Source organism: Oryzias melastigma, linkage group LG9 (genome assembly GCF_002922805.2).
Source record: "Oryzias melastigma strain HK-1 linkage group LG9, ASM292280v2, whole genome shotgun sequence".
In the NCBI taxonomy this organism is placed as follows: Eukaryota; Metazoa; Chordata; class Actinopteri; order Beloniformes; family Adrianichthyidae; genus Oryzias; species Oryzias melastigma.
The window spans coordinates 7,735,933-7,763,527 of record NC_050520.1 but is presented as its reverse complement, the minus strand read 5'-3'; the positions used below and the strand labels follow the sequence as shown (position 1 = coordinate 7,763,527).

At 37.1% G+C, this 27,595-nt stretch overlaps 1 protein-coding gene and 1 long non-coding RNA gene across 2 annotated transcripts in view; both read left to right on the top strand.

Moving 5' to 3' along the window:
• The window catches only part of adra2b (adrenoceptor alpha 2B), a gene marked incomplete in the record, with an annotated part of 4,866 nt that extends 3,534 nt beyond the window's left edge, over window positions 1-1,332 (top strand). The window contains 1 exon segment of the mRNA XM_024275847.2: window positions 1-1,332.
• A 61-nt stretch (window positions 1,333-1,393) lies between these two features.
• LOC112148009 overlaps window positions 1,394-27,595 on the top strand; it is a 68,002-nt gene continuing 41,800 nt past the window's right edge. The window contains exon 1 of the long non-coding RNA XR_002919566.2: window positions 1,394-5,464. This is a non-coding gene — a long non-coding RNA (uncharacterized LOC112148009). The remainder of the gene's footprint in view (window positions 5,465-27,595) is intronic.

The window sequence follows — 27,595 nt, the reverse complement described above, 5'->3', positions numbered from 1 at the left end:
TGGATTTTGTGAAAAGACTACACACATCTCCCTCCCCTCCACGGTTAGTTTGGGGCCCAAACATCTCCACTAAGTGGCTTCATTTGAGGCGATGAAATAATCAAAACTTTATTGAGACACTTAAGATGTTCAAACTGCTAATGTACCCCCCCCGACACCCCTGCTTCCTCCAGTATTTATAGCTAGACGTCTACATGGACTCTGACGGACAGATGAACAATGCAGCTACGGATGTGTGATGTAACTGGCTGATTCACTCTCTCGTGAATTGGACCTCCATATTGGGACTTGCTGCTGAGAGGCAAAGAGGGGATGCATGGTACATTTCATTTTCTCACCAAGACAAAAAAAAAAGAAGAAACAAAAAACGTGTGACCGCCACGTCCGGCACACGGGCTTATTGACTCTTTGGGACAAGGGCTGTCAGCAGCAACGCATCAATTTGCTAACCGTCTGATTCTGCTGACCTGTGTGCGTGTGAGCGTGTTAGCGCAGGTGTGCGTGCGTGCATGTTAACTTTATTGTTTCTGTAAAAAGGTGTCAGTTTCTCCTCCAGCTGCTATGTACGACAGATCTACTGTAATATTGATGAGAGCAGAGACCTGATTTGCTGGCGTGGGCCTCACACTGCAGTCTGTCACATCAATGTTGCAAAGAGCGAAGAGATCGCTACGATGAGACGCTCTTGTGGTTATCAGTAATACTATCCGTGTACATGGCTTTTCAGTGACCACCCTCAAGGGACCAAAAAGCCTTATGGGATACCAGCCTGACTCAGTGAAATCTGGCTGTTTTCCTGAGATACCTGTTTTTTTTTTTCTAGTGACACATGGCACAAATTGAAGCCATTTCTATTTATTTGAAATGTTTTCTTTCTTAAATGTATCTATAATTCAGTTACTGTGCTTTATAGCTAAATATAAAGCAACCTGATGAAAGCGTGAGAACACTGTACAGACCTTATCTCTGGAATAAGAACAAACTAAATCGGTTTTGCCATCAAGCTTTTGCTTTGTGAGACTGAACTATATTTAAAAAGCTGACTTTGTGTTGAAACGAAGACAAACTTTTCAGTATTGTGCGCAATGCAAAACCCGCGAATTGTGTTATCATCCAGCCATGATAAAACCATTCATCAGATATTCAAAGACCATTTTAAGAAAATCCTTTCCTGCTGCAGTTGTCAAAGTGATTGAGCAAAAAAAAAAAAAAAAAAAAAAAAATCAATAATACCTATATGGAGGTAAATTAGTGCCAATGTTATCTGAAACTCAAATAATAATTGAAAAAGAAATATTGGTGTTTGGCCAAAAAATTAAAAAATGTAAAAAACTTTTTGCTATTCTAAAATAAACTTAATTATTTTTCAGCTTCAAATGTTCTAGTTTTTTAGGTTTCAAAACTCAAAATTTCAATTTCAAAACTTTTTTTTGTACTTTTAACTCCTTTTTTTTACGAATCTGAAAATTTTAGTTTTAAAGGTTTTGGCGCTGTTGTGGTACATTGGGGCGGGGCTAACCCGAAGGACCAATTAAAATTGACGACAGTACCAGTGCATTCACTGACTCTGAGAAATTGGGTGATAATAGTCAGAAAATGGCTGTATTGTCTGTACTATCATAGTCTGCAGTTCTCCCAAAAAAGCAGAGATTTATCGCATCCAAAACGCTGTTGTAGCCCGTTCAAAGCGCCACCTTATTGGATTACATACAGACATCAAAAACATCTATATGCTTCTAAAATGTTCAGATTTGATAACGAAAAAAAAAAGAAAAGACAAGAGTGAAAAGAGTTGAAAATGAAAAAAAAGTTTTGAAAATGAAATTTTGACTTTTGAAAACTAAAAACCAGAACATTTGAAGTTGAAAATATTTAAGTTTATTTAAGAATAGCAAAAACATTTGGGCATATTATTTTATTTTATTGGCCAAGTACCAATAAAATAATAATATTGGCACCAATTTAGCTCCATATACCCACAGTTGATTTGAATGAATTGCAAAACATTAAAGCTACAATCCATTTCACATAGAGCTGCTGGGGGATTTAAATGACTGATTAAATCAAAGATTTGTGACCTTCTTGCTCTCATTTGAAATGGTTATTTTCTTAAGAAATGCAAACAGATGTAGCTGCATAAATAAAATACAGCAAAAATAGCCACAAAGGTCATGGGTTTTGTTTTCCGATAAATATGAGCTGCAGTGATGCCCAAACACGCCGGCTTTAGCTTTGTGTGGTAGGACCTCTGCTCTGTTTGTTTTCCAAAGTTGGATTTATGACTTAAAGGTGACAGATGCAACAATTTGCCTCTTGATCACATCCCTTCCAGCTGAAACGGCCTGCACTGTCTCTTCCCCCAACTGTGTTTGGACCAAACTGCTTGATCTGAGCTCTGCAATCTTCCATCTGTCATCCGCCTCCTCCAGTTTGGAAATAAAGCAAGTTGAAAAAAAAAACAGTCACCAGTCATTCTGCAGTCCGTTTATTTCATGCATTTTCACGTAATGAAGCGTCGCAGGAAAAGGCGGCACGATCATTTCCAGGAACATGGTCAGGAATATGCGTTGGGAAATTTGAAAGTTTAGTGTTTTTCTGAAAGTGCTTTTTGAAGCTAAGTGCAATATAAGGCAATTTGATGTTGTCATAAAGCAGAGCTGAATGACAACACAACTTCAGGAAATAGTCCATAACATTGCGGGCTGAAGGGCTGTTCAGGATGTCACAGGGAAATCTCTTATCACAGCGGGACACGAGAAGCAGCAGAAACAGCCTCACGTTGCCCGCCGCCAACAAATACAGAGGAAGCCCATAAGGAATTAGCACATTCTGCCAGCTGCAGTCCAGTCAGGAGAAGAGGTGCAGCCACACAAGCTTGTTGTGACAGCCACTTATGCTCCAGGTCATCTGAGCTTTGATGAATTGTGATTGATTTATGCTGATGGGCAGTTTGGAGATTTCTCTGCACCAAGTTAGGTCACTCCGGCTCGGCTCTTCCTTCACAGCGAGCAGTTATTAAACATGTAACTGCAAAGTGGTGCCCCTCCTTTATCTCTAGACAGTTTAATTTCCATATTCATAGCGGTGTTTTCATTCGAGCTGCACAGGGAAGTGAACAGATCCGTTATCAGGGATAAATGCGGAAAAGCAGGGCAGTCTAACCTGCTTGGAACGATATTAAATACAGAGAAAACGTTCAGCTGTTGTCTCAAATTAATGACTACAATTCCACAAAGCATGCTTTTTTTGGCTGTGGACGTCGCGGGGTTAAAGTGATCCATATTCATTCGGACAGTGTCTCTAAGCCCCTCATTCTCCGGCGTCAACGGGAATACAAAGCAGGACCGGACGGGGCAGTGGATACTCCGCCGTCCGTGAGGATGGATGGTCCGAGAAGCAGGTTACAAAACACTCTCATTAACCTCTGCTGCTCTTCAGATAACAAAAAAATCCTGCACTCTTCAAGTCCTTTGAAAGGAGAGGTGCCTCACGCAAGCCAAACATTAACACATATTTATAAATTGATGATGGATGTGGCATTTTTACCATATGAATATGCATGTGTTGACAGGGCGCTTTGCCACCGAGCATTTCCCTTTTCCAATCTCGTCAACGTTGTGGGGCCAGATACATTTTCCCCCCTCTGTAATTTGGCTGTGGAAAACACCCAAGAGGCAGGAAGAGAAATGAGAGTCAGAGAGAGGCAGGCTCGCAGCCTATTCAAGACGGAGACATTAAAATGCTCTTTTGCTTTTTGAAGTCTGTGATAAAAATGTCATTTTTGGGGGACACAGGCAATTATGATAAAAATCTTTTTGGCCGCTTGTGTGTGACTGTTTAACAGAATAGCACTCCATGCATACATGGGTGTGTGTGTGTGGGTGTTTGAGGACCTCACTGGGACCATCTCCAGTGTAAACACTGACCTGGTTGGGAGCAGCTGTTCTCATACAGGCCAAGCCGTGGCCTGTCATCGTTTCTGATGCTGGTCGGTGTTTTGATGCGTGCTATGTTGAGATTAAATCTAGGTCATTTTGTTGTGATTTTGTGTATCCTTCTGGTATCCATGTGTGTTTAGCCAAACAAATACGATTTGGGCCAAAGTGTAAATGGAGATTATGATCAAACATGGTTGAATTTTGGTGGATTTTTTCAGTTGTATTAAGGTTTATTTTTGAATAAATTTAAAGACTTTAGTCATTTTAGAGCCTCACATGATCAGACCCCTAATTAAATCTAAGCTTTTTGAATCTTACAAACCCACACAATCTCTCAGATCTTCAGGAAAGTTTTTATTTGTTGTACCCGTGCATGTTTCTAAAGCCGTAGGGGTCGATGCAAAGCTCCGTCTCATTTTTCAACTAGTAATGAGTTATCATGTTGGCAAGATTTTGTGATTTTATGTTTTAATTAGATGTAATTTAGTCTTTGATCTTGTGTTTTATGTGGCTCTGGCTTTCATTGTTGATTTTTCTTCTGTAAAAAATGCTTAATGCAGAAATAAACTGCTTCATAAGATATCTTGTAAGATCTTTAGGATTTGATGAGAACTTTAAACTTGTGATCAATACTCTGCATATTTTCTCAGAGACGCATTAAACTTTAGTTTCATTTCATTAAAACACAATCCAACTATTTTTTTAAATTATTGACAAATTCCCCTGCTAAATTTACAATTGATTGATTGGTTTATTTCAAGCATAGATTTTGAAAAATACAGAACAAAACATAAAAATATTTCAAACTCATTACAGAAATAATGAAATGCATTGATTAAAAAATAGAAAAAAAAACAAAAACACATTTATGTCACATTTGATTAATTAAATATGGTATTTATTAACTAAAGTAAAGTGGAGTTTGATTAATGTTTGATTCTTTGCTTGTAAAGGAAAGTACTTAGTTACTTCATTTTACAGTTTTGCATAGTTATGTAATCTGGTTCTGGTCAGATCAAATGCAAGTTTTTTTTTGTTTTTTGTTTTTTTCCAATAGCAATGTGAATTGTTTGTTGATTATTGATTAATCTCATAAATATTATTTCATATCAATTATTTTTTCTTTTGAAAAATATAATCAAAAATATGTGTTTTGACCAAGCATAAACCTGGTAGGCGGTAAAGTCAGCATTTCTTTCATGTTCAGAATCACCATTTTGTGCCCTCAAATAAACCCGCTTAATGCCTAGTGTTTACATTTTTTATTTTATCGGTGGTTTTATGTTTAATTCATGACAACTCTGAGGGGAATAGATTTTTTTTCAATTTTCGCTTAATGAGGGGGCGTGGCTTTATGATTGAAAAATGAGGATCGCGGTGGATTCTGGGAACAGAGTTCCAGTGTTTAGCTAGCTCATTTGGCTTGTTTTAGCTGTTAGCTTTAGCATCAACAATATACTTTGGTTTGTGTTCCACTGTCGTGTTCCAAAATGCTCCATGGGAGTCCTCTGTTATCTTTTTTATTGGTAAGTACTAAAAAAAATTACTTTATATTTGGCTTTTTTTTTCTTTACCAAAAAAATGAAGGTCGTTTCTGTCAATTCCAAGAACTCAATTTATTTCCAAAATGTCTTCACATTAATATCTTTAATTAGTTGTTATGATTTTTTAATGTTAAAAATATTTACATTTTTCTGTCTATTGTTTTGACAGTGAAAATAAACTAACGGAGATCTAATATTTTTGAAATAAGACCATTTCTTTATCAATCTCGGAAACAAAGCATTCACTTTCTACTATTTCTGATGTGTAAAAAAACAAGTCTTTGTTTTGGCTAATTCGAAACATCTTAACATTTTTATATTTCTAGTTATTTTTGTTTTGCATAAGAAAAATCATTTTTATAAATTACACTAAACTTTTTCAATTATTATGTGTGTATTAGATTAGTGTATTAGATTTGAGGAATATTTATAAAAATAATAATTTGCTCTGAAAATGCTGACAAAAACTACAACTGTTGGATTGTACAAAACTTAGCTAAAATCTGTGCAAAAGATAATCATTTTATTTGACTGCAAGGAGAAGTTTGAGTAAATAAAAAATAAAGCACAACTACAAATAAATAGTCAAAAAAATAAATAGATAGTAAACTGACAAATAGATTCATTGACGTCTTCATTTTCCTCAACTGAGCTGCCGCCTGGTTCTAAATTGGCTCTAAAATCTAAACTTTTTTTGGCTACACTATAAGATAGCTGGAAAGAGTGTAAAAGGGGTGATGGGGAATCATTTGAAGCTAGCTTTCTGCCCACAACTAAGAGGCAAATTTCTAATGAACCCCTGCTGTGCTGCAGAAAATATGTCTTAAAAAGCAACTGATTTTGGATAAAAACAGCATAATTATAAATAAAGGACCACTAGGAACAATTTTATAATATAAAAAAATATAGTTGGAGTGAGACTTTAATATGTTTGCTCTTGTGCTTCCACTGGATCATTTTTATGAGTGTTTTAAAGCAGCGCTTCCAGATAGATGCAACTTAAAGAGTTCTGTTTTTATTGCACCGTCGTTGATTCAAGTTAGTTTGATGTTGGAGTTTTAGGGGGTTTTCACAAAGTTTTATGAACAGAGATGTGTCCCCGTGTGTGAGTTCAAATATACTGCACTGCGAACAAAAGCTGCGCAGTTTTCCTGCTGGACTCATGACACTCTGCGGTGGAAGACTCTGCATTAGGAATGAGGCTCATTTCTGCTTTCCCTGTGGACACAATTACTCCCATGTTTTTCACAGCTACATAAACACTGACACATTATTGTGCCTCCTGGTGTTGATAAAGAAAGAGTGGAGAGGCAAAAGCGTCACATGGTTGTCATGGGCAGCATTGGCATCAGCTTAATGGCTCTATTGGAATTGTTCTCAACTGAACTCTGAGGAGATTGAGATCTTAAAAACTTAACAGAAGATATTTGCTTTGGTGTGAGACATACAAGAAAGCGTGCCAAGCATAAAGAGGGAAGAATGACATGAGTCTTTTTTTAGCCAGGCCCTCGCGAAAAGGTCACAAATCTTATTTTGACACACGCCAGAATCCTTTCTCGTGAACACAAACTTTGAGATAAACAAGTGGGAACTTCCCGCCACCAAAACACCAGGAGAAACTTCTTATCATAAACAACAAAAACAACATTTTTCTGCAAAAAAAATACACATCAGCACACAAACGCTGACATACTTTCCTGCCTTCAGACCACAAACCCAGCTTGATAAGTTTGGAGATTTTCTCAGAGCTCATCATTTTTCTCACACAGCTTGCACATTTTAGCTCAAGTATTTGTTCTGCATCACTTTGCAATTCACTTATTGATCCGAAAATATCACTGAATCATCAGTTCATCCTTTAAATTTATGCTTGGATAGTTTTGGACTCTGAAATGATTGCGGTTTATTATGAATGGAAGAAAGAGATGGAAGAACGGTGCCAGCACAATAACCAGAATTTTGCTGACATTCGTACTGTGTGAGGTAATGTGTGTGTGGATGTGTGTGTCACTTTTGGCACAAGAATCAGGACAGGATGTTCTGTTTGGATGTGAAAGTGTCATGTCCTCTCTAAGCTATACAGTAGTTCGATAGTGTACACAACACTTCATATTTTCCATCACAAATACATACTAAGTGATAATTACTGAAACATATGATTGTAATCCAGCAGAGCTGCCAAGTTTACATTAATTTTTACTCTAGATTTTACAGAATTTACATGGATCATACTTACATACGTTAAATTTTAACTCTACAACTGCAAAAAAATAGCACTTTTGGGAAATCGGATAAAAAGAAACTCTTAATATTTTTTGGGAGGAAATAACTTCTCCAAATGAGGTTATAGTGATCCATTTAAACACAAATGAGAGACATACAGTAATTTAGATGACTAAGGATGATTTGTTTCACCAGATTATCGTGAACAAAAAGGTACTTTCTTGTTACGGTTCACAGCAAAGGGGTGCCAGTTTCTAATAAAGCCATTAAACACTCAAGATGGTCTACTTTGCAAAGCGACAAATGGGAAATTTAAAAGTGTTCTGAATCACCTCTGAAAAACACTGATGTTGGCAGCCAGTCAGATGTGGAAGACAAAAAAATCCTTCACATAAAACTCCCCGAGCAGTGAGGGATTAGTTTAATAAGCGAGTAGCTTCAGATGCAGCTTCTGCTCTCTAATCAGGACTTTCAAAAGCATACAGAGGAAGTGAGAGTTTTGGCACAAGTTGGGCTTAAATATTCAGTCTCCCAGGAAGCCGACAAGCAGATCTCATTTTGTTAAATTATCAAAATAAGAGCTCGGTAATGCGTTTGTATTAAAGTAGATATCTCACAAGTTCACATTAAGTATATATGATAACTGGACTAAGTGACCCCTCCCAGAGGATTCCAAACAGAATCCATATCATGAAAACTAAAATCCCAACCAAATACTTCTATAGAGAAATCAGCAGTTATTACTCACTCAATATATGTCAGAAAAGCCATTCTTGCTCTGACACCTTTTTTTTTTAACTTGTTCTTGATAATCCTATTTTTTTTCTCATAATTTTTTCTTTATCACAAGCTTTTTAAGTGGAGATATCAGAGATATCAGATTCTTTTGGGCCCGATTCGATTCTGATCATTCGATTTTGTGTATTTGCTGATACCGAGTCCCGATCAAATACTTTTGTAAATTTATTTATTTATTTTATTTTACCAGGAAATCCCATTGAGACTACATCTCTTTTTCAAGGGAGACCTGGGCCAAAAGGCATCAATACAAAATAAAATACAGTCAAAACAGTTAAATATAAAAATACAATTACAATAAAATACAATAAAATGCAATTAAAATGAACAGTAGGACAATGACTAATAGGTTAACACTTAGGTAAAACACTTAAAACATGAACAAATTGAATAAACAGATTTGTGTCGTCCCTTATTTAGATTTAATTAAACTTCTTTTGTCTTTAAAACTTCAGTAGAAAACTTCTGTGAAGTAGCTTTAATAAACAAGTAAAAATAGAGCAAATATAAACTTGGAAAAAAATAACAATTTTCTTGTTATACAAGTGATAATTAGTCATGTGAGAAAGCTTAGTGACTTCAGCTGTAATATATTTAGAGCTATTGAACATTCTTAACTAAATGTGATTCCTATCGTCATTTAAAATTCTTAAAATTAATGATGGCTTTGTTTTGGCATGAATTTGATGATGAGTTCATNTTTTTTTTTTTTTTTTTAGATTATGTGTTTCTTTTTTAAGTTCTTAAGATATCGCATTTTTGTTTTTATTACCACAGTAGTTAATTTTCTTAAATTTTATTTCTCTGTCAGATAAATCAAACAGGCATATCAAAGGACAGCTCGGGTCCTAAGGAGTTAAATCACAGAGCTAGCATTTAGCAGCTGCTGTGCATCCGTCTGTTTGTCGGCAGAACGAAAAGCTTAGCATTAAAAAGAAACAAAAATTCTGTTAAAATGCCTTTAGAGGTTGTTGTTTGTGTTAGGACAAACCAATTGAGACATTTTCTGTCAGTTTAAAGGGTTTTTAAAAGAGTTATTGATCCCGGAAGTCTGAATCTGTGATCATCTAGCTAGCTTGACTGAATTGTTTACGTTAGCCTTCTGCCTGAGTGACTGCATTTTCCAAGAATAACATTTTGTGTTTTTTTTCATGACATGCATAATTCTAGTGGAGTATTTATCTGGAATAATAAGATTGAAATATAAAGCGCTGATGATAATATGAGAGAATGAAATATCTGATCCTGATCGGGGATAAAGTCCGATTTCGATCCAGTCATCAACCACGTGATCGGGTCTGATTTCCGATCACGTGATCGGATCAGGACATCCCTAGTTTTAAGTTATAAACTGACCAATCAGATGCCTTGATAAAAGTATGTTGTGCCCGCTGGGCCCACCTTGAACGTTCGAAACGTTTGACAGATTTTCTTGAGCCTGGTTTCAGTAGAAGGGGTGTGACTTTCCAAAAAGCCCACTCATAGAAATGTTGGCTTACCGACTCGGACCAGTCACTGCTTACTAACGTCGTCTGGTTACAACAAGTCCGTATCACAGAAAAATGGTGATTGAATTGACCTTCTTTTGTTTGAAACAATTTTTTATGGGTAGTATCACACTCACTATGTCCAGTTCTCTCATATAACACACATTATGTAACATTTGAACACATCTAGACAGGGAGATGTTCTCAGGGGTTAGCCATTGAGAGACTAAAGAGGAAAAATTATATCACTTAGAGCTACTTTGTGTCTGTTCCTTAAGAGAGTCACTGGTCTGGTCAGTCGTGCTAGAGGTAAACTACTACCGTCCTTCCATCCACCCATCTGTTCATTCATTCATTCATTCATTCATTGATCCATTTATTTTCTAAACCTGTTTCGTCCCCTTTGGGGTTACCAGAGCCTAACCCGGCCACTAATTAGCAGAGGTAGAGTAAATCTGTGTATAACCCAAATATTTGAATTTGATTGATGTAGTTTATTTCAACCATAAATGGATGATACAAGAAAAAAAACAGATTTATCTAACTCATTACAGAAAAAATGAAGTGCATTGATTAAAAAACAAAGACATAGTTAGGTCACATTTGATGAAGTAAATATAGTGATTATTAACTAAAGAAGAGTTTTATTCACTGCTTAAAAGGGAGTGGGAAGAAGTGAATTTTAAACTTTATTAAATAATTTTGATCTTTCAACTTATTTCTTTATTTTCTTAAGCTCAATCTTCTTCCTAAAAAAAGACAGGGACACGACATTTGTTGAAATCAGAAGCAAGCTATTTTCTATGGGTAACTCCCTTACAGTCTCATATACAATTAGTGGTTCACTTTCAAAGCAGATCCCTAAAAAATGATGTACTTTAATATTTTGCCAAATTTATGCCAGTAGCTACAGTGTTCTCACTAATTTCAGAGTAAAAGCACAGCGTTTCAAAATTCAGTTGTAATTGTTTGTCACAAGTTTCTGAAGCAGACAGTGACTTTATTGACACATTATCACAGAAATGTTTTAAATCATTTCTCAAAATCCCTATAACTCACTTCCATTTCACAAACAGTGGAAATTTGCTTTAACACTCCAGTTCAATAGAGATGGTTTCATAAAACTTTGTAGTGTCTCCTGAAAATAAAAAAGAAACTTTTGACTCTTTATATAAATATATATATATAATTTACTATTCAATATAATATTTGCATCTTTTTAATAAGATTTGTGTAACAGTTACATTTTTGCTATTTAACGCTTGACTTTTGTACAGTTCGACCACAGTGGTGGAAAAAATATTCCTCTTTCGGAAACAGCAAAGAATTTATCAGCTGTTTTTTTTTTTTTTTTTTTCTTACATCACTAAGGAAAATTCAAGCATTACACGAACGGTGCTGCTGACCTTAGTTTCCCTGCATCTTTCCACTGCTTTGAAGACATGAACAGTGACTGGTTTCAGCGGCTGACTCTTCATCACTGCTGTGGATTAAGGGCTCCATGTGACTAACAGGAGCAGAGCATTCAGCACGGATGATACAAAGAGGCATTTACTTCTCAACACAGACCCAACATTCTATTCTTATTTAGGTCTTTGTATCAAGAGGCTCTTATTCTGCTTCAAGGACTGTTTTAGGCTTAGTTTCTTCTGCATTTAATCCACTCTGAAGCTTAAAAAAATAGCTGACATAAACTGTATGTTCATTTAGCATTGAATACATGTTTTTTATTCTTCTCGCTTAACACTCAAACTGTACTTTTTTTGTGGATGATTTTATAAATTCCAATATTCCGAGATGATGTATGAATGATGAGAACTGTTTGTGCTCCTGCTTTAGAAAATGATAATTTGGTCAAGTTTCAGCTAAAATCTCTTTACAGCTTAAAAGTCTTGGTGAGAAAATGTAACTGATGTGTGGGAGCCCTTGTTTCTGATGCCCTAAGATGGGCAATTGAATATTCTTAAAATAAATGTTTCCTATAAGAGGCCTACTGACATGTGGAAACACTATAAAACCGATCAAGAAAAAGGCCTTTCTTCCAGAATGTCAAAGTACACAAACAAGGATCCCATGCTAGTCATCTGTCAAAGATGAATGTCAAATGTCAGAGCTCTTTTAAAAAAAACTCTAGTGTGATTTTCTGTTGAGCACAAACTGCCCAGGAAAGATATACTCCAATTGTGACATACCAAAACTTTTGTTTTTGGTTCGGTTTCTTAAGCTTTTTTGGGTGTCTGTATGGCAAACACGATCGGTATAGAGTAAATTCCAGGATTTATCTTCTAAAGTCCAAAAGTCTGCTTTTAGGGACATTTACAAAAGTGTGACAGGAAAATGTAATGAATGTCTTTCAGAGAAAAACAATGTATTTCTGTTAACCTCTTAAAACCCAGTCAAATATTTGAGCCAACCCCTCAGAACCCCAGTTAAGAAGAATTGACTACTGTGAAAATATAAATGTCATGTCTAGATATATGAAAGCCAGCACTTACTCTGCAGAAAATTGTGTTTTTAGTGTTTTTAACATGTTCTTGTTGCATTTTTCTCATGAAGGAGGAATTGTATTAGGAAAATTAAGCCTAAAAATTCATTTCTGAGTATTTCTTTAGTCATATTGTGGTGAATAAGGAGCAGATGAAAAAATGCTGTTTGAAAAAGCTTATAGTTGTGATGTAGAAGCGACTACGGCAAGCAACAAGCTCCCTCCTCCGTCTGATCTGGTATCTGGCTAAAAACTGTGTGGCTGGATAGCTCCAATATTGCTCGCAATTTTTGTTGCACCAATAATTTTAGGTTGTGAGGATCTATAAACTAGCAGGAGAGCGTGTAAACAGAGGCATGATGGGAAGTGGGGGCAGATTTACTCAACGCCTGGCCACAACTCAAAGGCAAATTCTAATGAAACTATGTCCTAGAAAACAACACAATTTTTTTAAACCAAAAATTGCATCATCAAAATCAAAAGACCACTGGGAACACTGTTACAATAGATCAAAAGATAATCAGATTGGGTTTTTATGAGGTTAAGTAAGAAATATTTTATGTACAGAATAGTAAAAACATAATAAAAAATCATAAAAAATGAGTATTTGAATCATTTTTTAACATCTCTGTAGATTTCTTGTGAGCTGTGTGAAAACAGTAAAGTTTTGTCCTTCTCTCTTAACTTCTGTCAGGGTCACATTTATCCACTTTATAGGTTGAGTGACGTGAACAAACCCCCACATCCTGCAAGTCGCAGAAAGCAGAGTAACTTAGTTTCATTTAAAGGACATGAAAGGACCAGAGACACCAGCAGCCTTTTACTGGTAATTCATAATCGTGTTAGTGTGGTACCTGATTGAAACGCCAAAATCCAAACAAACCTAAGTGGTTCCCATTGTCAGCTCCTCGTGTTTTTCTTTTTGACATTTTCTGCTTTTAAAGGACTAATGTTGTTGAGTTTTTTGCTCTTCAGTAACCTTTGTTCTGGTTGATCTTTTTTTTCTTTTAGCCATCTTGCCTCTTTTTTACTAGTACTCTTACCTTGATTATCTTCATTTCCAGTTTAAATTGGGACTCTGGCACCAAGCTTGTTATGATCACTGTGTTTAAAAGTTTGCGATTTCCTCCTTCTGCCTTACATCTGACCCTTCCATTAAACCCCGGAAGTTGCACCCCACTTGACTTGTTCCATTTTGGAAGTAGGAAAAAAGCTAAGATGCCTGTAGAAAAGTGATTTATTTGTTAAGAATTGCATTAGCAATCATTAACAGTGCATGTCCATGTATAGAAAAAAGGAAACAGTTTATTGTGACCTATTGTCCTCAGGAAAAACAACAAAAAGAACTTGCATTCATCTCTGAAGTCAAGCTTCTGCCCTTTTTTTAGTACTTGGTGGATAGAGGATGTCTGCAGGTGAAAAATACGTATCTGTACGGGCATGTAGGTGGGCCACACAAAGTTTTCCGATCATAGATCGCTATTTGAGCCTGAAGAGAAAAAATGTAAATGCAATTTTTTTTCCTACGGGCATGGTGCGGGCCACAGGTCATTTTAAACACTTAACCTTCATGGCACACTCGACACGCTCAAGCAACCACCTCCAATGAAAAGTCTATGTAAATGTGCATAAATAAGCCTATTAGGCTTCGTTTAAAACTTATTTTCACGCATTGCTATGCAAGCTTCTACAACTGGTTTCAAGCTCTAGTATAGTAGATTATCATGTAGTAGAATATGTATTGCTCTGAAATACAGAATAATGTTGGATTTAAAATTACAAACTAAAACAAAGCCAAGTGAGCTGCACCACCGTCACCAAAAGTAAACAAGTCTTCAAAATAAAGTGCAAGTGAAACTTTCTGTTTTCAAAGTAAAACTAACGAGAGCTTTTTTTAATTACTGAAAATTGACCGTTTTTGTGATATATATCGTTAATTTGATATAAAATAATTTATATGTGACATTTTTTCCATATTGCCCAGCACTAATTGATGTGTTATTCATGACAAATGTGGATGAAAGTGGACAGGATTTCATGTCTGTTACGGACACCAGTGAAAATAAAAACTCATAGGAAAAAAAAGTTCAGCGCACTGTCTTATGGGGTCCAGATGACCCCACTCCCAACGTCAACATACCTAGGATAGCACAAGGGTTTGGATGCAGCTGCTTCTCTCTACGACGCTACACCTGCCAGACAACCCAAAAACCCACAGCACCTGTGAACTTCCTGCTTCATTCTGGTCTATGTTTTTTCAATCAAAATTACAGTTACGCTTTGTATTCAAAAGGGTTGTTAGTTACAAACTGCCAGGGCTTCCAAGAGAAAAAGAATGATTTTCTTGAGCAAATCCTCCTGTTTACACATGAGGGACTCGATGCCAGACTGTGTGCTGGAGAAGCACAGCCAACTGCAGAGCTTTCTATCCAAAAGCTGTTATGTGCATAAGCATGTCCATGGTCCTCCTCCTCAAGAAATCTCACATTTATATTTTAGAGAAAAACACGGGGGTTGTTGCAGTGTATGATTGTTGAATGCAGATGTCCTCCTGTGGTTGTCAGTGTGTGCCAGATGACAAAAGCTGCGTGATTAGAGGTGTGAGGGGAGCCAAAAGAGAAGAGGGTAATTTGATTGGCATTGATGTTACTGACTGACAGCAGCAACATTCCCTAAATTGCTCATTGTGGCTGTTGAGTGTGGAAATGAACAATAATGAATCATGACACATGGCTAACACAAAATTGAAATGTATTGGTGCTTAAGGCAGGGTGACTCTTTCACCCACCTACCTGTGAATGCATTTGTACCTCACCCCCTCACAGGGACAAAGAACACAGCCACATTATGAATTTTAAGTACTCTTTCAGTCGCTGAAGTAACTATGCAGGTCGCTTGCTCGCGCACTACCCTTCCAGTGAGTACGGTGATGCATACTGAGTTTCAAATCAACTCAGTGAATACAAAGCATGCAGTTAAATCCCTTTCTATGGCTGGATGTTCCTGTTAAGATGTCTTTGTGTGTCCACGGCTCTTTCACCTCAGACTGTCGAAGCAGTAATAACGTCTTAAAAAGGTGTTTCCTGCAATAAATGGGGAAAGATCTGAATGGTTTGCACAAATGTGTGTTACCTGTACCAAGTTTCTTACAAGGAAAAAAATTGCAACACTTTATAATAGCTGTCAATTATATCTAGTTAATGAACTGTTAGTTAATGAGCTATAAATTACTTGTTAAAAGATGGACTTTGTTAAAATTTATAAATATGTCTTATAAGCTGTGTTTCCATTGACTATGAAATTGTGCAATTTGGATTAGCAATAATAAATTCGGCATAATGGAAACACAACAGTTTTGAAGAAAACTTGCATTAATTGAAAATAAGTTTTTAGCGCTTGGAGGAGGTGGTTTTGAAGTCTAATCGAAATGGACATATTTTCCAAAATTGCAAAGGAAACATTTTTCTTATTTATTAAATGAGTCACATGACCAACATTGACTGTACAGGTGCACCACTCTGCAGAGCCCTGTGCATTGAGTCACGTGACCAACAACCGGATACCATATTTAGCTGACCGGAATTAGGAAAAGTCAAGCTTGTTTGCACCCACGAGGAGACTGAATATTTTTTAAATTGAATTTGAGATAGGGAGATTACAAACATTCTAGACCAGGGATGGGGAAACTTTCTTACTCGTGGGCCACAAAAAGTTCTAAAATTTGACAAAAGAGGTCGGACCACGAGCTGATTTGTGGTGAGTTTTGGTGATTCACTTCGTTAAAAAAAAGAAATAACACGGAACGTGGACAAAAACATGCATTAATCTTGATCGAAATATACTTTAAAACAGATCATTTTGGAGTTTTTATGTCAAAACAATTGTTTTTGTTATCATTTTAGTGCCATTTTCACCAATGGGTTGATGTCCTTCAGGGAAAAACCTCAAACTCAGGAAAATACTGCATTCATGTGGTGTTGGAATAATCAGAAAGATTACTGTTCGACTTGGAAATCACACATGAACATTGGAAAAAACAAATCGTCAAATACTACATGAATGCAGAACAACTTTCTGAGCCTGAACAACGTTGAATTTATTTGTAGTGCGCCCTCTATGTGGAGACACCTGAATAACCGAAAAAAAAAACACTAATACATGTAATTAAAATAATTTGTTCCAGTTTGGCAGGCCAGATTTAATAGTTTAACGGGCCATATATGGCCACCGGGCCGTAGGTTGCCCACCCCTGTTCTAGACCCAAGGAGTCAGTTTGCATATAGCGATGGTAATTCGCTTCTTTGTGGGAACTGGCTGCCTTGGGTACTGCACAATGGGCGCCACAAGACGCAAATGCATAAGAATCATTGTCATGTGAGACTCGGATCAAATAGAAATCTAATGATGCTGAAAAATCTGATAATCTGCTCATGTCAGATGTACAATATTTTATTATTGTATTTGTGTGATTTTGACACTTGAGATCCACTTTTATTTGTTTTACTGGAAAAAAATGTTATTGTAATTTTTTTTCTCAAGTGTAGGTTGTTGTGTTTCAGTTGTAGCATAAATATTTTTGTGTTGTGTAATACATGTACTAATTAAACTCTTCGTAGCCAATATAGAATATTATGCTAAAGGACAAACTTTTACTCTAAATGTTTTTGACAATATTAGTATTTAATTTATTAGTACAATATTTAAAAACAGATGCAACTACATGGATGTTTTTCTATTTTGGTAAGAATATCCCTGTTCCTGAAGCAGGTTTTCAATACTTCTCACTATCCTCTTCTGCAAAATAAGGAAAACAAGATAAGAGGTTGCTGGAGATGTTTAGATGGAAGCCATTATTTATTATTTGTAGACCATAACTTGTTCTTCTTTTAAACTCTGCTGCCAATTACAGTTGGAGGAAAACAGGCTCACAGCAAAATCTATCAGTCATGTTTTGTAAAATGCACCCATTTCTCTATTTGTTTGGCACTGTGGATCTGGATGTGGTCCTTGGAGATTCCTGCTTTTCATGGGCTTCATCTGATTAACAGGCAAACAAGTTTTTTTTTTTTCGTGTTTTTTTTCAGTTTACGGTTTACCTCAAACTTTAAGTTAAAAAGTTAAGGAAAGTTTGTGTGAAAAGTGGCAAGAAATGTGTAGTCTTGGTAACGCCAAAGCTGCTGTGGATGTCAAATTTTGCATCATAGAGGATTTTTCAAGGTAACGCAGCTCCATTTGCTATGCCGTCATTCCCAAGAGGACGCTGCCGATCTTTGATGCTGGATCTAGATTTTGTTTGTCTTTTAGTTTGTCAGTGGCACCCTACGTGATCTGTTGTCCCCGTAAGGCTTTCTGCTTTGAAAGTGGAGCCCCCTGATGTGAAAACACCTGCACTTCCTCTGGGCTTCTCCAAGAGGAGCTGCTTTAATTTCTGCATCTATTGAGCCTCACAGCAATACCAGGCTGCAGCACCTTGTGTCTCTGAGGGAAAGAGGAACAATTTGGACCTTTGGGGCTCAGTGCTCTTAGCGCCCCTGATTATCATACCTTCAGAAAAAGCGAGAGGAGCAATCAGGGACATTATTTTTGTGGATATCAAATCCTTCAGTGGTCAATCTGCTCCCAAGGCAGAAAATCATCTTCCAGGTGACTCCAAAATATGTTTTTTTTTTTTTTTTTTTTTTTTTGTGAAAGATGAAGAAAGATTTTGCACTGAGTGAATCACACTGAGTGCACAGCTCTTCATTTTCCCATCTATTATAACTGACTCAGTAATTCACTGCAGCACTGCATGTTTACAAATGCATACAATCCAGCCAAGATAACAATTTTACTCCTGGCATTTAAAGTTGCATGGAGTTGGCGCCGCATAGTTTTGATTTAAAAGTTTTATCCCTCGTGGGTGAGATAAATCAAAAGTCTGTGATTATTTCATCATATACTTCTACTGTCATTCTTTAGCATTTCTTTCGACAGGATACAAAGAATCTGCCATGCTTCTGTGATTGGCATGTTTCAGTTCTTGTTGGGCCAGAGTTGAGATGAAGTTGTGAGTTCATCAAAAGGCCTTACAAAGTCCCCTGTCTCTGTATACTCTTTGTCTATCACAGTTTGTTTCTTTAGATTTTTTTTTTTGTGAATTCTTGACTTCACCTCAGAAAAACCTTGAAAAGCAGGTTGCATTCTCACCAAATGTGATTTGTACGTCAGCGGTTTCCGGTTCCAATGTTAAGTCGATGCACAGAAGCGATCTGAGGTTCCACATTTTGGTTTGAGCGTCAGGCACGGCATGTTGGTCCGACAAAAGTGCAATTTGAGCACCACAACACAATATAGGCAGTGCAACATGGCGGGTTCAGAGTTAAAAAATCTGAACTTTGGCAAACCAATCAGGGACTAAGTTTTACACATGATGTGTTTAATGACATAATAAGTGGGTGGAGACCAAAACCAACATGAGGAAGAATCCGATCATTCTCATCCTGAACTTTTTGAAATAAAGCATCAGTTCAGAGAGAAAGTTCACCTCTTACCGCTTGTTTTTGTCCAGATATTTAAGCTAAAGTTTGTCTTAAAGAAGTCTGCGCAGTGATACAGAACATTTGGGCTTTTTTTAGGTATGCATTATCACTGTAGATTATCCCTTTTTAATCAACACCCAGTCGCCAATCAGAATCAAGTACTCACGCGGACCATGGTATAAAAATAAGATGTAAAATAAATATTTATGTAGTAATGAGGCTATAATGTAGAATGGAAGTTCCTCCCATATGTGTCAGGAGTATCAATTTTGGCAGCAAATATGAAGGGCATCAGCTTTAAACACTGCTTTAGTCTACCATAGAGTGTGTTTCTTTAGAATTTTTGTGTGAAACCTTTCAGAAAAACCTTGAAAAAAAGGCTTTCAGTGTACTTGCAAGTGAACCCTGAAGCAGATCAGCAACCGAGGGAATGTAACTCAATTGAATGGAAGTGAACCACATACATTGAAGTCATCCAGATTTAAGCTTTTTTAATTTCTTAGTGGATGTACTTCAGTCATGTTTTGCGTTCAGGTCATGATCTGTTTCTTTCAATTAGTCCTCAGTGTTTTTGAGCTCATGGCTATCAGTTGTTATTCATTTCGCCACCCTTTTGTTGCCCCTCGATTCAGGTTCAGTCCCGATTTAGTTTTGTCATGTTTAAGCTTTGTTGTTTCTGTGATGTTTTAATTCATTTAGTAAATTATGTTTCCAGCAGCATGTTGTGTGGGAGGTGGGAGGACTGCAGCTGCCCGCTCCTCTAAAGATGAATGAAATCAAATCATTGTGCACTTCTGCCTGCAACCCTCGGACCACAATAACATGTTTTTTTTTAGAAATCACTTTACAGGAATTGATAAAGATCTTTGTTCATGAGCTGTAAGTGCTGTTTGTAGTAAAAGGTTGCAAGGCAAGGAAACATCTACAAACAGTTTTGGGCTTTTTGTGTTAAAGAAATAGGAAGATTAAGTTTTATATTTCCTTAAAGGTTTCCAAAGGCGTCCTAAATCCTCCCGGTGTATATTAAGAAAAATAGTCCAAGAAACCAAAATTGGTATAAACAATAAACTTTGAAATAAAAACAAAGTACATATAAATAAAATAAACCCTCTTTAAAAGGCCCTAATGTGAGATCCTGTCCTCTTCATTTACTTTTTATCATCCTCATGCAGAATGCAGTCCCAACCACTGCATTGTCTTTCACATAGATTTATTGGCTTTTAGCATCACGACATCGTCCTGAGCTCCTGTGATTAATCAAACTGTAATAACAGGAAATGTACCCCTTGATACATTTGATATTTATCAAATCCCCTTACAGACACAGTGGAAGTAAATGGATTTCCCTGTACCAAGGCACACTGTCATAACTCTAAGGCAGAGTAGTTTCATAACTCATTAACTCTCATTTCGGTTCCAGAACAATTTTAAATCCACTGTGGTTTGTCTGTCTATAAAAGTGTGTGCTATTGCTTATTAAAGTAATATAACATTTGATTTATTCATGCACACTTTGGATCTTTTACTTTTGTTGGTAAAAACATAAATCTCCTTCGTTAAGACAATGTTTCTGTTTTTTATATGAAAAATATGCTTTAATCTTCTTTACTTCAAGAAATGTAAAATAATAACACGATTTACAGTTCATTTAATTTAATATGATCATAAAGCACCAATTTGCAATTGATGAAAAGCAAGAAATAAGTTTTTTAAAATTTGTTATTATCCAATTAATTTAAATTAAAGTGTAGAAATATTGGTACCAGCTCTTAAAGCTCCAGAGAAGAAAATTTACCTTAAATCAGTCCTGGTTCCTTTTCTGAAATTATGATTGCTGATAAAATATTCACTACAGAATGGAATCATTTGTTATTATTACGGACTCGAGGTCCAAATAACAATACTATTAAAAAACAAACTTAAATTCATAAATAAAAGGTACAGTAATTAAACATATAAAAAAGAAACTACAGCAATTCAAAAGCTGTTTTTCCTCAAATAAAGTTTATCTGATTTGTAAAAAATCTCACTGGGGTGTATTCAGACTGGGCACATTTGGTTTGCTTAAAGGGAACCAGAGTTTGTTTCACCAGATAATCAGGAACAAGTTTCAGTCTAAATACACCCAAGTGGTCCCTGGTCTGGAACCAGGAATCGCTCTCGGATCCGTCTTTCGAGGTGGTCCCGGTTCCAATTGAAGTTTTCTCAGTCTGATGGTCTGAATAGACTCCACGCTCAGAGTGGAACAAAACGGCCACCGTAGCCAGGCTTTAAGTGATGTAAACACAGTAGCAGAGCAACAATGCGGCACAGCAACTCATTGAAATGTAATCGTATGAGTGCATGTTCATTATAACAAATTTTAACGTCATACTCATTGTTTCTTACACTGTTTTCCCAACAATCTATATGCCATAAACTCATCAGCATACCTTCTTAGTTGTCGTCTCTTCAATAACCATCTTGCAGCATGTCTTTGCCGAACCAAAGTAACAGTAAAAAGTGTTGTACCTGATTGGTCAAGGAATTATAAAGTTTTAATAAGTGAACTGTCCTGGCGAGGACCGCAAAGCACAAGACTTCCATAATTTCTGCCTCTCGTTTTGCTCCGCCCTCGTAATTCCTGGCCAATGACCGAAGAGATCTTTAGTCACGTGGTTTTGTTTACAAGCTTTGGTCCGGAACAGAAATCTCCAGTTGACGTCAGTCTGAATATAGACCAAATGCAAGGTAAAGGACTTGATCCAGACTAAATTAAGTGGGCTCGGTCAGCACCAATGGATTTTTCCAGACAGAATGAATAAAAAGCTTTATTAATCCCGAAAGAAATTTAAAAGCGGCCAGCTGCTTGCAATCTCCACACAAACATAAAACAAATAAAAATAAATAAAACCCTAAAAATACTTAAGATCTATCTGTTAAAAAGGGAAAATATTAATTTAAATATAATGAATCAATCAAATATTCATTCTCAAAGCATATTACAGTAACAACCATAAAAACATTCAAAATTTGAAATTGACTAAAGTCCTCTTTTGTTGTTCAGTCAGGGAGTTGTACTGTGTAATTGCACGTGGGACGAAAGACCTGCTCAGTCTGCCTGTGGAACAGCGTTGTGACAGAAGCCAGCTGCTGAGGTGTGAGGGATTGGTCACAATGGCCCTGAACTTGAACAAAGTCCTTTGCTCAGCCACGTCCTCCACCGGGGCCAGCTGCAAACCAACCACAGAGCTCGCCTTACGGATGAGCTTGTTCAGCTGGGAGATGTTCTTACTGGTGATGCACCAGCATACAGCAGCACCACAGTCTGATAAAACGAGCAGCAGTTTGGAGCAGATGTTGAAAGAGCATAGATGGCGGAGAAAGTACAGCCTGGACTGGGTCTTCTTGTAGAGCTTGTCTGTGTTGGAGGTCCAGTCCAGCTTGTTATCCAACATGACACCCAGGTACTTGTAGGTTTGTACCACCTCGAGGCAGTCTCCCTCAGTCCGTATGGGCTGAGGTATTGGAGCTTTTCTTCTGAAGTCCAGAACCATTTCTTTGGTCTTTTGGACATTCAGCTGCAGCTGATTCTCCCTGCTCCAGGCCACAAAGTCCCTGTACTCCCGTCCTCTCCACCTTTAATGCACGCCACAATGGCTGTATCGTCTGAAAACTAACGAATATGGCAGGTCAAAGTATCATTCACCCAAAGTCTTGATTTGTGACACCTAAAGTCCACGAATGAACTGAATCTAGGGCTATGTTAACAAAGCATTTAGTCATACTGCACTGTCCTTACCCGGTATAGCGCATGTTCACAGCCTACAGCAGGAAGGGGCTTGGTGCACATCTTGTTGCAGGCTTTTTCTTACACAGTTTTATTCTGATATATGAAAGACTTGATGTCATAACAATCCAGTGGGACATAAACCACAATTATTAATTTCTAACCCATTATCAATATTTAAATGGTTGCCACTTCCATTAAAATAACAGGGATACCATCCATGTGTCACTACCAAATCTGAGTCCCGACTGGTCAAAGTTCAGCCTGAATGGTTTAACTTTCAACACAGGTTCAATGCCATTGTATTTTGTACAGAGCCCAAGAACAGTTGTAGAAACTTCTGTAGTAATGTGTGAACATGAGAGTTTTAAATGCGGAAGCCCGAAACTTGCACATGCTCAAGTTTACATTGACTTTTCATTGGAAGTGGTTGCTTGAGAGTGTTTTAACTTTAACCTTGTTTGGTTCTGCTAAAACAGACCATAGTCTTTTTCCCATGTTAGTCCAGATCTGTCTGAAGAAGTGATCTCCATCTGCTTCCAAATGGACTCGGTACTGTGTAAATACAGTAAAGCTACCGTAACTGGATGGAAAAGAGAATAAACAGCCATGAAAATCTCATTAAAGTGGACAAACCTGAAAAGACAGAGCCTCACGAAATGTGTCTACTCAAGAAAACCTAAAAAGACAGTGAATAAATGCAAATAGATGAAAGAAAATAGTTTTAAGGTGCTGTGTTTGAGTGTTAAAATCTAATAAACACAAAGGTATAAAATGCATTTAAGGCAGGAGTGAAAAATGTGGTGAAAGAAAAGAAAAACTGTCATGATAAAATGCTCTGAACAGAGCCTGCTACTCTACCATGGAGATGAAGTTTCTTTATCTTTTCGTCAACGTTTTACATCATAGATCGTCTTTCCAATAACAGATTCTAATCATAAGTATTATTTTTCTAAAGTTATGTTGCCCCATCCTGATGATTCCTGTAATAAAAATCCTTCTGTTTTTAAAAAGTCTGCCTTTGGAAAAAGTGCAAAAATTCAGACCAAAAAAAAAACGAATTATGTGCTTAAATCTGTATCCAAAAAAGCTGATATTCCTTATCCAAACACAACCAAGAAATGACAACTAAATTCTATTTCTATCATTTCAATTTTAATTTGTCATCAATAAAGTAATACTCAATTTTTAATTTATCTGAGACTCACTCTTGCCTTTTCTTTTAAAGCTAATGTTTGAATCTATTATTCTTTTTCTCCTTTTTGTTTGATGTGTCATGAAGATGAAAGTCAGTGTGATGCTTGAATGCATTCATCTTTTTCTTAGTTTGCCTTAAACTTTATTGGAGGCAGCTTATTTACTTCCTAGATAACATAATGATGTCAAAGCACCTTCACATTTACGTTCAATATATTAGAATCCAGATAAGGCTAAAACAATTCCTAAAGCAGTGCCATTAATAATGTGAGAGCGCACACTGATGTGATCAAGTCCAACCTGCACACAAGAGCTTTACTGAGATCCAAATTGAACTCCGGTGACCCGCTATAACGTTATTTAGAAAAAAGAATAAATCATGTGAATTTAGGTTCATGAGACTCTAAAGGAAGGAAACAATCTTTGCTCTACGACTCGTATATACTCTTGGGATCAAATTCAGACAGTTGCACCTTATAAACTGAATATTTATTAAAGTAAAAAAACTGACAAAGAGATACATTAAATAGAAAACGTTAAATTAGCTCAAACCTGAGCTTCTTAAATTAAAAAAAAATGGAAGAAGCACCAGAAAGAATTTAAAGCCATTCATCTGTAGCTTTTCCATTTATTGACTAAGATGTTCTGCTGAACAGATGCTGCACTTGTAATTGTTTAGCACAGGCGCCCTGGAGCTCCGCCACAGGCTGGTGAACAGATGTGTTGACCTCCAAGTTTGTGTATTTCTGTCCCTCTTCGGATCTTTCTTGTTGTGAGATTTGAAGCCCAACCCTCTTCAGGGGCTGCTGCGCCTTGTTTTAAATGGTACATAGAGTTAATTGGACACAGGGGCCTCAAATATTAAGTCAACAACACGCAAAAAATAACAAGCCAGAAAAATTAGCTTTTTTCCACATTCTAAAGTAAATATTGGTAGTTATTTACAAAAATAAATAGTAGGATAACTCATGAAATGTATTTTCTTTTTTTTCCAACCGGCACCACAGTAGACTGCCAGTTTCCATAGCTACGTATTACTTGTTTTTGTTTTCTTTTTCTCTCATTACTGACCTTTTTTTGATGGACGCAGACTTCTATTTACACGTGATGAGCACAGTGGCACGCCTGCTACTCCTTTTTTGGACTCCACTTCTGGGTCTGGGGCAGTCTATGGGTGCAAATGCACTGACAGGAACAGGAAGGGCATTTTCAAACTGGTGCAGAGTTCAGACTCTGTTTTAAGATGTCCCCTGGAGTCTGTGACAGTGGAGGGTGAGAGGAGGATGTTGCAGAAACTGGAATCCATCATGGACAATCCTCTTCATCATCATCCTCTGCATGAGACCGTGAATCCACTGAGGAGTTCTGTTTGTCAGTGACTTTAACTCCTCAGTGCAGGAAGGAGTGATTTTGCAGAACTTTCTTCCTGTCAGCTATTAGGCTCTACTTTAATTATTGTTGTTATTTATTTTTTTTAAGTGTATTTTCAGTGTTTTTTGCTTTTTTCAATAGAGTTATGGAAACAAACAGTTTTATTATTGTTATCAATAAGACAACAGCAGTTTGTTTACCAAAGCTGCTATTTCTGAAGGTTAAAGAAGCTTGTATTGATAATTTCTTAAGCCCTTGACACATGAATTCATTTCCAACTATGAAAAAAAATGAATGTTGAATGTTGCATTCCTTACATTTGAGTCTGGCTCTTTTATTGTGAAAAACCAGCATTGACACTCATTTTCCACCTATGGTCAGCGTACCTGCACATGTATGTGGACTTCCTGTGCAGGAATCACTGGCTGGACCTCAGCGGTTCTTCCTCTCATGCTGTTGTTCAACAGAAAGGAGGAGCTGCTGGTTTCCCTCCTGCAGCCTCAACACCAGTGGGTTGTGATATTCATGATGCTTCTCATCAGTTTTCATCTGCTCCAATCATTTGTTCACTCACTGCTGCTGATTTCATCACCTAGTTTTTTAAAAAATGAAATAAATTTAGAAAAAGCAGCATTCTGATCTGTCAATGTGTGGGTGAGGTTTTTGTTTTTTTAAGCTGTTTGTGATTGACACCACGATCAACCCGGGAGTACCGTCGGCTTTCATAACACTCACATTTTGTTCCTAAAAGTGTAAACAGAAGGTGGATGATAACGACAGCCTTTATTCTGGGGCTTTTGTGGGTTTACTGTCATGTTTGATTTTTGTTAACCACATATTACACGTAAAACGAGAGGGAACACGGATTCTGTCAGGCCGCTGCTGATCCAGCCCGAATCTGTGCCTCCCAATAATTTGCTGTAGAAAGAACAAATATTTGATAACTGTGCATTAATAAATCCTTCCATAACTAAGTGCCTTTCATAAATTGCGTTTGTATTCTAAAATAGTCAAACAAAGGTAGTTTAATACTAAAATGACTTTAAATACTCTGTGGAAGAGACGTTTCTAAAGAAAATACGTGTGAGTGTTGAACAACGTTTAGATGCGGCACCACATTGACTTTGTAGCCTGCAGTGGTGACAAACCCAAATATCTTTAAAAATATTCATCATAAGTGCTCTACTGCTTCGTGGTAGTGAGACGAGTACTCCTTAAGTATTTACATATTTTATCTTTGCAAAACTTACCTTAGATTGGAACATTTTTACGAGATTGTCGGTCAAAAGTGATGCTTCAGCGTGACCTGGTCTTGGTGCTGCACCTCTTACCCGTCCTACGACAAACTAATGTTTGAAAAGGATTCCTGACTTTCCTACTGAAAGTTAATGACCAGGAGTGGAGGAATACAGATGGTATTTTGGTGTATTTTGAGCAAAACCAGTTCTAGGTGTGAACGCCTCTGTCAGCATCAAGTGGTCTTTGTAATCATTGACTCAAAAATTTGGGGAGTTAAAGCTCTTTTGCTAGTGTAGCAGCCGCCCCTGAGTTTACCCATCTTCTGATGGCTACTCTATCATGTCAATATGGACCAAACTCTTTGAGAAATGTTTCCAGTACCTTGTTGAATCTATGACACCAAGGATTAAGGCAGTTCTGAAGGAAAAAGAGGGGGTCCAACCCGGTACTAGCAAGGTAGACCTAATAAAGTGGCTAACGAGTGTATGTCTCCACCTCCTCACTACGTCTCCTTTACCCTTTCAGACAGTTCCCAACATTTTTGTGAGTCTTCCACCATCAGTTTTGTGTTGTTTTTTACTGCATCTTTCACTCGCTTTAGTTCACTTCCACTCTGGTTCATCTTCAAGTGAACTGAAACCTTAGTGCAAACCAAGCCAGCAGTATGGATGCACCCCCTATATACTCTTAAATACTAAGTAAAGGCATATGAATAAAATAATAAACTCAGTTTATACAGTTGGCACGGAGCAGATAAATGTCAAAGGGGATCGCACCTGTGGGATGGAGCTTCTGCTTTGCTGGATTTGGAAACATGGATGAAACACGAGCGTGTAACCGCCGCCCACACGAAGCAAAGATGCAGCTGCCTGCTGCATAATTGGTGCTACATCCCTGTAACCCCAACAGGCAAACAGCTGATAAACTAAACACGTTGACTGTAGGTTATACATCTCCTGTCAGACATGGGAATTTGTTCAGAATTTAGCTTTGATGCCTGAGAACTCTAAACCGAATCAGTGTCCT